An 11,254-nucleotide genomic window follows, 5' to 3' on the forward strand; every position below is an offset into this window, starting at 1 on the left:
TGTTAAATATTTTGTCCACCCTAAGCGTGGAAGGGTATACTCAGATGTGAGTCCCTTGCTCATTGCACCATCAGGATTCAAGCAAGCCGGGCCGACGACGCCTGAAATGGCAGAAACCGGTCCCGGAAGCTTGTTTCCTTCCCAGTGTAAGAATTGGCTTGTTAGTTTGGTTTGCCCTGTTCCCATCATGCAATGGGACAGGAACAGACTAATTTGCATATAGCCAGGTTCTGAACTGGGATGGTGCAGTGAGCTAAAAAACGGTGTTGGATCTAGCCCTGATCTCTTGACTGGGTGAGAGTATTCTGCTTAATTCAGAAACTCTGTCCATCACCACCCCTTGTTGTTAAATATTTTGTCCACCCTAAGCGTGGAAGGGTATACTCAGATGTGAGTCCCTTGCTCATTGCACCATCAGGATTCAAGCAAGCCGGGCCGACGACGCCTGAAATGGCAGAAACCGGTCCCCGGAAGCTTGTTTCCTTCCCAGTGTAACAATTGGCTTGGTAGTTTGGTTTGCCCTGTTCCCATCATGCACTGGGACAGGAACAGAATAATTTACATATAGCCAGGTTCTGAACTGGGATGGTGCAGTGAGCTAAAAAACAGTGTTGGATCTAGCCCTGATCTCTTGACTGGGTGAGAGTATTCTGCTTAATTCAGAAACTCTGTCCATCACCACCCCTTGTTGTTAAATATTTTGTCCACCCTAAGCGTGGAAGGGTATACTCAGATGTGAGTCCCTTGCTCATTGCACCATCAGGATTCAAGCAAGCCGGGCCGACGACGCCTGAAATGGCAGAAACCGGTCCCCGGAAGCTTGTTTCCTTCCCATTGTAAGAATTGGCTTGGTAGTTTGGTTTGCCCTGTTCCCATCATGCACTGGGACAGGAACAGACTAATTTGCATATAGCCAGGTTCTGAACTGGGATGGTGCAGTGAGCTAAAAAACGGTGTTGGATCTAGCCCTGATCTCTTGACTGGGTGAGAGTATTCTGCTTAATTCAGAAACTCTGTCCATCACCACCCCTTGTTGTTAAATATTTTGTCCACCCTAAGCGTGGAAGGGTATACTCAGATGTGAGTCCCTTGCTCATTGCACCATCAGGATTCAAGCAAGCCGGGCCGACGATGCCTGAAATGGCAGAAACCGGTCCCCGGAAGCTTGTTTCCTTCCCAGTGTAAGAATTGGCTTGGTAGTTTGGTTTGCCCTGTTCCCATCATGCACTGGGACAGGAACAGACTAATTTGCATATAGCCAGGTTCTGAACTGGGATGGTGCAGTGAGCTAAAAACGGTGTTGGATCTAGCCCTGATCTTGACTGGGTGAGAGTATTCTGCTTAATTCAGAAACTCTGTCCATCACCACCCCTTGTTGTTAAATATTTTGTCCACCCTAAGCGTGGAAGGGTATACTCAGATGTGAGTCCCTTGCTCATTGCACCATCAGGATTCAAGCAAGCCGGGCCGACGACGCCTGAAATGGCAGAAACCGGTCCCCGGAAGCTTGTTTCCTTCCCAGTGTAACAATTGGCTTGGTAGTTTGGTTTGCCCTGTTCCCATCATGCACTGGGACAGGAACAGACTAATTTGCATATAGCCAGGTTCTGAACTGGGATGGTGCAGTGAGCTAAAAGACGGTGTTGGATCTAGCCCTGATCTCTTGACTGGGTGAGAGTATTCTGCTTAATTCAGAAACTCTGTCCATCACCACCCCTTGTTGTTAAATATTTTGTCCACCCTAAGCGTGGACGGGTATACTCAGATGTGAGTCCCTTGCTCATTGCACCATCAGGATTCAAGCAAGCCGGGCCGACGACGCCTGAAATGGCAGAAACCGGTCCCCGGAAGCTTGTTTCCTTCCCAGTGTAAGAATTGGCTTGGTAGTTTGGTTTGCCCTGTTCCCATCATGCACTGGGACAGGAACAGACTAATTTGCATATAGCCAGGTTCTGAACTGGGATGGTGCAGTGAGCTAAAAAACGGTGTTGGATCTAGCCCTGATCTCTTGACTGGGTGAGAGTATTCTGCTTAATTCAGAAACTCTGTCCATCACCACCCCTTGTTGTTAAATACCAATGGGGGGTAGACAATTCTGTAGTAAATTTTACAAGGTCCGTTGGTGCACACTGTATTAACTCAATTTGATGTATTTACTTAATCCAATTTGATTTCTGTGCGGCTCCTCCCAAAGTGTTTTGTCTGGGAACACTGTTTTGTGATAACTTGCTAGAAAAGGTGGAGAATTCCACCTTTGGTGGTCGTGCGCACAATTATACTTTGACCGTTAGGTCGTCCTCAATTTTCTCTATATCCAATCATTCACAAGGAATTTCTTTTCATTCGTTGATATTTTTTATTTTCTATTTGATCATATTCATATTCTTCATGAACATCATAATATCGTTGGTACACTTCACTTCATCATTCCACATATACCCAATGCATTTCGGGTCATATGGGACCCTTCCTCAGGGGTCTGTACATAGAAAAAAACAAGGATTTTTGATCCAGCCTCATAAACAAACAATGATAAGACAAAACAACTATTCATTAGTCCAAAAACCGAATCAGTGTATGAAATTTCATAATCTGTAACAAGGATTCCAACAGTGCATGCATTTTTCTCAACTGCCCAAGCTAAATCTCAAATGTGGAGTTGACATCACCACAAGTGTTCTGTTAGTCGATGCGGGTAAAAAAGTGCCAACATGTATGTCTCAAAATTATGTATCAGAGAAACCTGAAGTTGTGATAAAATAAAATGTGTTCAAGTTTCATTTATGTATCCTGCCCTAAACCGCTAAGAAATATTCAAAGTACACACTTTGAAACAACTAAATCGTCTTCGTTTGTACTTACAGAAGTGTAACTGAAGTGAGCTTCGGTGTTCAACCACTCGAAATCGCGCTAAAAGTCTACAGCATTTGCTAACTTTTAACCAGTGTGTTGATTGGACCGCAACTGTGTCACATGATCGCGGATTATTACAACAGCCGTAACAGGCTTATCTTGGTTTATTTAAAGATTATTAAGCATGGTGCCAACGCTTAATATTTGTCTTAAAGCTAATATCAAGTGATTTAATGTTGGCTATGTGAACTCAGTGCGAATTAAAGCGCAAAATGTGTGTTCCTCACCAAGTGTACAAAGTGGTCATAAGTACGTTGGATACCAAAAATAAATGAAAGTGACCTTCTCACAATATTTATAATGTCCACATCGCTAAACAACAAGTAAAACATATGCATGGCCTGCAATGGTTTCATAATAGTGTCGGCCATCTTGGTTTGGGTCCTTTTCTTCGTGCAGAAAATATTCACTACATGCTATGTACAGAATCACAAAAGCATTCCCAGTCGGTAGTTCCAAAAAACATGATAATTCTATCCTGTCATTCAATCCTTGTGGCTGAAGACTGCCCATCTTTCGAATCCAATAATATTCAGATCTGAGTCTTTTTTTATGGGTATCTGTATCTTGCTGAGGTTTAATCACTTCTAATATGGTAAACCAAAGGTGAGTAATGTTGTGTCCTTCTTCCATCCAATGCATAGCTACTGTAGATTTTTGATTCTTTTGTCGGATATTACTCTTATGTTCGGTGATTCTTATTTTGATTTTGCGTTCTGTCTGACATACATAGAGTTTTCCACATGGACATAAATACATTCCACATAATACTACTCAGTGCCATATATTTACACACCACATACTTACACTCTATTTAATGCAACAGAAATACACGCCACATAATACCAACAGTGCCACATAATTATATGCTACATAATTACACTGCACTCAATGCAAAATACGCTCCAAATACCACTCAGTGCCACATAATTACACACCACATAATTACACTTGTCTGAATGCAACATACACTCCAAATACTACCACTCAGTGTTACATAATTACACGCCACATAATTACCTTCTACTAAATGCAACATACACAATACAATACCACTCAGTGCCACATAATTATATGCTACATAATTACACTGCACCCAATGCAACATATACTCCAAATAATACCAATCAGTGCCACATAACTACATGCCACATAATTACACTCTACTCAATGCGACATAAATACACTCCACATAATCCACTCAGTACCACATGATCACACATCACAAGTACACTATTAAAGCAACATAAATACACTCCACATAATACCACTCAGTGCCACACAATTACACACCACATAATTACACTCTACTCAATGCAACATAAATACGCTCCATATAATACCACTCATTGTAACATAGTTACACACCACATGATTACACTCTACTCAGTGCAATAAATACACCCCTCATAAAACTCAATTCCACATAATAACAAGCCAGATAATTACACTCTACTCAATGCAACATAAATAAACTCCACATATTACCACTCATTGTAACATAGTTACACGCCACATAATTACACTCTACTCAATGCGACATAGACTCAACCTAAAACCACTCAGTGCCATATAATTACACGCCACATACTTACACTCTTCCCAATGCAACATAAATACACTCCACATAATACCACAGAGTGCCACTTCATTATATGCTACATAATTACACTCCACATAATTACACTCTACTGAGTGCAAATTACACTCTTCACAATATCACTCAGTGCCACATAATTATATGCTACATAATTACACTGCACTCAATGCAACATACACTCCAAATACCACTCGGTGCTATATAAGTACACACCTCATAATTACACTCTATTGAATGCAACATACACTCCACACAATACCACTCAGTGCCACATAATTATATGCTACATAATTACACTGCATTCAATGCAACATACACTCCAAATAATACCACTCAGTGCCACATAATTGCACGCCACAGAATAACAATCTACTGAATGCAACATACACTCCACACAATACCACTCAGTGCCACATAAATATATGCTATATAATTACACTGCACTCAATGGAACATACACTTCAAATAATACCACTCAGTGCCACATAATAACACGCCACATAATTACACTCTACTGAATACAAATACAACATACACTCCCCATACCACTCAGTACCACATAATTACACACCACATAATTACACTCTACTCAATGCAACGTAAATACACACCACATAATACCAACAGTGCCACATAATGCTACATAATTACACTGCACTCAATGCAACATACACTCAAAATACCACTCAGTGTCACATAATTACAGACAACATAATTACACTCTACTGAATGCAACATCCACTCCCCACAATACCACTCAGTTTCACATAATTATATGCTACATAATTACACTGCACTCAATGCAACATGCACCTCATATAATACCACTCCTTGTCACATAATTACACGCCACATAATTACACTCTACTAAATGCAACATAAATACACTCCACATAATACCACTCAGTGCCACATGATTACACACCACATAATTACACTCTACTCAATGCAACATAAATACACTCCACATAATACCATTTAGTGTGACATAGTTACACACCACATAATTACACTGTAGTCAATGCAACAAATACACCCCACATACCACTCAGTTGCACATAATTACAAACCAGATAATTACACTCTACTCAATGCAACATTAATACACTCCACATATTACCACTCAGTACCACATAATTACACGCCACATAATAACACTCTACTCAATGCAACATAAATACACTCCATATAATACCACTCATTTCCACATAATTACACGCCACATAATTACGCTCTACTCAATGCAACATAAATAGACTCAACATAATACCACTCAGTGCCATATAATTACACGCCACTTACTTACACTCTTCTCATTGCAACATAAATACACTCCACATAATACCACACAGTGCCACTTAATTATATGCTACATAATAACACTGCACTCAATGCAACATACACTCCAAATAATACCATTCAGTGACACATAATTACACGCCACAGAATTACACTCTACTGAATGCAACATACACTCCACACAATACCACTCAGTGCCACATAATTATATGCTACATAATTACACTGCACTCAAGGGAACATACACTCCAAATAATACCACTCAGTGCCACATAATAACACGTCATATAATTACACTCTACTGAATACAACATACACTCCCCATACCACTCAGTACCACATAATTACACGAGACATAATTACACTCTCCTCAATGCAACATAAATACATTTCAAAAAATACTACTCAGTGCCATATATTTACACACCACATACTTACACTCTATTCAATGCAACATAAATATATGCCACATAATACCAACAGTGCCACATAATTATATGCTACATAATTACACTGCACTCAATGCAACATACACTTCAAATACCACTCAGTGCCACATAATCACACACCACATAATTACACTCGTCTGAATGAAACATACACTCCACACAATACCACTCAGTGCCACATAATTATATGCTACATAATTACACTGCACTCAATGCAACATACACTTCACAAAATACCACTCAGTGTTACATAATTACACTCTACTTAATGCAACATACACTGCACACAATAATACTCAGTGCCACATAATTATATGCCTTATAATTACACTGCACTCAATGCAACATATACTCCAAATAATACCACTCTGTGCCTCATAATTACACGCCACATAATTACTCTCTACTCAATGCAACATAAATACACTCCACATAATACCACTCAGTACCACATGATCACACGTCACAATTACACTCTATTCAATGCAACTTAAATACACTCCACATAATACCACCCAGTGTCACATAATTATATGCTACATAATTACACTGCACTCAATGCAGCATACACTCCAAATACCACTCAGTGCCACATACATACACACCACATAATTACACTCTACTGAATGCAACATACACTCCACACAATACCACTCAGTGCCACAAACATATATGCTACATAATTACACTGCACTCAATGGAACATATACTCCAAAATAATACCACTCAGTGCCACATAATAACACACCACATAATTACACTCTACTGCATACAACATACACTCCCCATAATACCAATCAGTGCCACATAATTACACTCTACTCAATGCAACATAAATACACTCCACATAATACCACTCAGCACCACATGATCCCACGTCACAATTACACTCTTTTCAATGCAACATGAATACACTCCACATAATACCACTCAGTGTCACATAATTACAGACAACATAATTACACTCTACTGAATGCAACATCCACTCCCCACAATACCACTCAGTTTCACATAATTATATGCTACATAATTACACTGCACTCAATGCAACATGCACCTCATATAATACCACTCCTTGTCACATAATTACACGCCACATAATTACACTCTACTAAATGCAACATAAATACACTCCACATAATACCACTCAGTGCCACATGATTACACACCACATAATTACACTCTACTCAATGCAACATAAATACACTCCACATAATACCACTCAGTGTGACATAGTTACACACCACATAATTACACTCTACTCAATGCAACAAATACACCCCACATACCACTCAGTTCCACATAATTACAAACCAGATAATTACACTCTACTCAATGCAACATAAATACACTCCACATATTACCACTCAGTGCCACATAATTACACGCCACATAATAACACTCTACTCAATGCAACATAAATACACTCCATATAATACCACTCATTTCCACGCCACATAATTACACTCTACTCAATGCAACATAAATACACTCCACATAATACCACTCAGTGCCATATAATTATTCGCCACTTACTTACACTCTTCTCATTGCAACATAAATACACTCCACATAATACCACACAGTGCCACTTAATTATATGCTACATAATTATACTGCACACAATGTAACATACACTCCAAATCCCACTCCTTGGCAAATAATTACACACTACATAATTACACTCTACTGAATGCAACATACACTCCACACAATACCACTTTGTGCCATATAATTATATGCTACATAATTACACTGCACTCAATGCAACATACACTTCAAATACCACTCAGTGCCACAAAGTTACACACCCTTAATTACACCCTACTGGATGCAACATACACGCCACACAATACCACTCAGTGCCACATAATTATATGCTACATAATTACTCTGCATTCAATGCAACATACACTCCAAATAATACCACTCAGTGCCACATAATTATATGCCACAGAATTACACTCTACTGAATGCAACATACTCCACACAATACCACTCACTGCCACATAATTATATGCTACATAATTACACTGCACTCAATGGAACATACACTCCAAATAATACCACTCAGTGCCACATAATAACACGCCACATAATTACACTCTACTGAACACAACATACACGCCCCATACCACTCAGTACCACCTAATTACATGCCACATAATTACACTCTACTCAATGCAACATAAATACATTCCACATAATACTACTCAGTGCCATATATTTACACACCACATACTTACACTCCACTCAATGCAACATAAATACACGCCACAATACCAACAGTGCCACATAATTATATGCCACATAATAACCCTCGTGAGGTTTATTGGATCTTCTCTCTAGACACTATCAATAGGGGTCTCAATTTGGACATTCCATGGGAGCAGGCGATCATATAAGATATGAGAGATAGTGATATTCATGTCTCTATAATAGCCTTACTTTGTAGTCTAACTATGCTTAGTATATATCCCAGCATATTTACTGGATATAACCTTCCTGATAATATTCGGCTGGGTCTTTTCATCTATTATATACATACGTATTTAATACAATTATATCGGTGTGTACACCAATACTATGTATTGATCATAATCTTTATGGTCTTGTTTGAAGGCCTATATGCAATTGAATAAGTAACAATCAATTAGCCATCTAAGAGGGAGTTCGTAACTTTCATCCATAGTTTGTGTATTAAAAATGGTAAATTATCACTAATGCTGCCTCTTCGCCAAATACTTAATAAAAAACATGACATTGGCTCTATAGAATATTAGTGTGTATATAAAGCACACTCTATATGTTTGCACAACTTGAACAACCATGCCTCTTTATCGCGCACATTATTGGTTCATCCGCTTTCGATCTCTATGCCCATACATCGCATAGAAAGGACGTCATCATGAATGCGCTATGTTTGTACACAGGTGCTCTCAATTCAGTACCGTCTACGCGGGAACGCCTGGGGTATATAAACACACTTAGAGTCCCCCGCTTCTTTAGTACTGCGTGGAGGATTCGATGCAGACTACTTTTGGGAGTTCCGGGTCTTGAATATACGGGCCAACATGAAGGTAAGGCGATTTTGAAAAGAGCGGTGTTTTTCGGTAAACTAACTTTTGGACATGGTAGCTTGAACAGTTCTTTTTTCGTTCCCCGGCTGTCTAGGATTAACAGACTATAGCCCAAACGCATGGGTGCATACTACGGCAGAGACCAGTTTTCAGCAGGGAATATTTTTGATCTTAAAGGTACCGTGCATCTTAACTAGTCTTTTGGAATTCAAATAGTATAGCATTCGTTCGTTTTTCATCAGGTTTACCAGAAATTGTTTCCATCATTTTATTTCATTCTACGTAGAACATTGCCGCCTCCACGATATGAGCCTGTCAGTATCGCTCGCGCCTAGATCCATGAATTAGTGCGATATACCTCGATCAAATTAAGGTAATTATCCAGGAAAGTATACTTACATGGATGGAGAGTTTAAATAGTGCCTATATTGTTGATATTTAGATCCACATCTATCTGTTGATTAAGGTCGATGTGGACCCTCTAATAACCAGCACCTACCCGCTTTACCTCTATGCTGAATCCCGATTTTCAAGTCAAACATCCTTTGATTTAGGAATCAGCCTGTCTCATATATGGTAAACAAATAGAACTATACTAACAGGTTAAGTTTAGTAGTATAAATATTCCATATGAAATTAGAACTGACTCTTTCATTATATGTTTCCCTGGGACAGCACCTCTGTGAAATTAATAGGGATTTAATAATACAAATCGTTCTTTTATGTCCAGCATTGCCCTCATTTATCTTCATTGCATTTAAGGTTAATAACAATAAACATAGAAGTCAGACGATGATATCATAGAAGACGTAAGATTTACCTTTTACTTAGAATTTACGTAAGTATATCCAGAAAATTATAACTGTTAAAACGATCGGCTAAAGCATAGTCTCCTTAATGAAGCCTGGTTATCTGCTTAAACTGAGAATATTGGTTAGTTATCAACCCTTAGACCTCTGTCTTAATTATGACGTGTGGTTTCTGTTTCTGTACATCTTTTCTCCATATCGAAGTTGCACATTCTATGTATTGCCCTTCAGTGGCCAAAAGAGAATCTAAGATACTGCTCGATAAAATATGTAGAGTGACAGCTTAACATGAATTGATAACTAAGTCGTGTTGTTTATAAGGATTGTGGCTAATATATGCTAGATATAGACTCTGGATTATTATTGGAGATATCATGTGATATACATAGGAACATGCAACATGTCTAGAATGTCCGTCCGAGTAATGACGTTACAAGACATATATGAGCGGCACATTTTGTAAATATTAAAAAGTATTTTTCACAATTTTTTATTGCAAATAATGACCTTGTCTCTCTTGCTGATATTTGTAAATAGAATTTGTTTAGTATCATTATGCGACCTTTTTATAATATGTGTATATATATATATATATATATATATATAAATATATTTTCTGTATTTTTCTTCTAGTTTATGTCCTGTTCAGTGTATGTGCGAATGACGGTCACCTGATGAAGGCAGAATGCCGAAACGCGCGTAGTCAAATCCAACCGCTTTGCCCACCATTATAGAATATTGACCGGTCCAGTGTGACTTGTTGTAATTTTTGTTTGTCTCTTTTCTCTTATTTTTGTGATTTGTTGATCAATTTCAATGTATCTGTACTGAATAATTTAATGAAACAGAAAATGAAAATATTTAAGAAATAATAATGTTTGATCTAAATCTCTATATAAAATAAAATGTTTTGTATATCAGAATACATTGTGTTGCTATATTTATAGGCGTACATTGAAGGTCGTTTCTTTTGTCATGTTTTAATTCCTGTTGTTTGAGAGAGCTGGCATTTATTAATTGAGTGTTTGCTATAATTGTATTTTTCTAAAATTGTCGTTTCCCTACGTATAGCAAACTTATTACTGTAGGGGTCCCCTGTTTTTC

At 38.3% G+C, this 11,254-nt stretch overlaps 1 long non-coding RNA gene across 2 annotated transcripts; it reads left to right on the forward strand.

Annotated features, from left to right (window-relative positions):
• Positions 1–9,204: 9,204 nt before the first annotated feature.
• On the forward strand, positions 9,205–11,051 carry LOC144753132 (uncharacterized). Of its 2 annotated transcripts, XR_013594213.1 has the most exons (5): positions 9,205–9,341; positions 9,436–9,518; positions 9,628–9,714; positions 10,104–10,179; positions 10,784–11,051. It is a non-coding gene; the product is annotated as an uncharacterized LOC144753132 (long non-coding RNA). The 2 variants fall into 2 exon arrangements; XR_013594214.1 differs by lacking the exon at positions 10,104–10,179.
• The last annotated feature ends 203 nt before the right edge of the window (positions 11,052–11,254 follow it).

This window comes from Lissotriton helveticus, chromosome 5_1 (assembly GCF_964261635.1).
Source record: "Lissotriton helveticus chromosome 5_1, aLisHel1.1, whole genome shotgun sequence".
In the NCBI taxonomy this organism is placed as follows: Eukaryota; Metazoa; Chordata; class Amphibia; order Caudata; family Salamandridae; genus Lissotriton; species Lissotriton helveticus.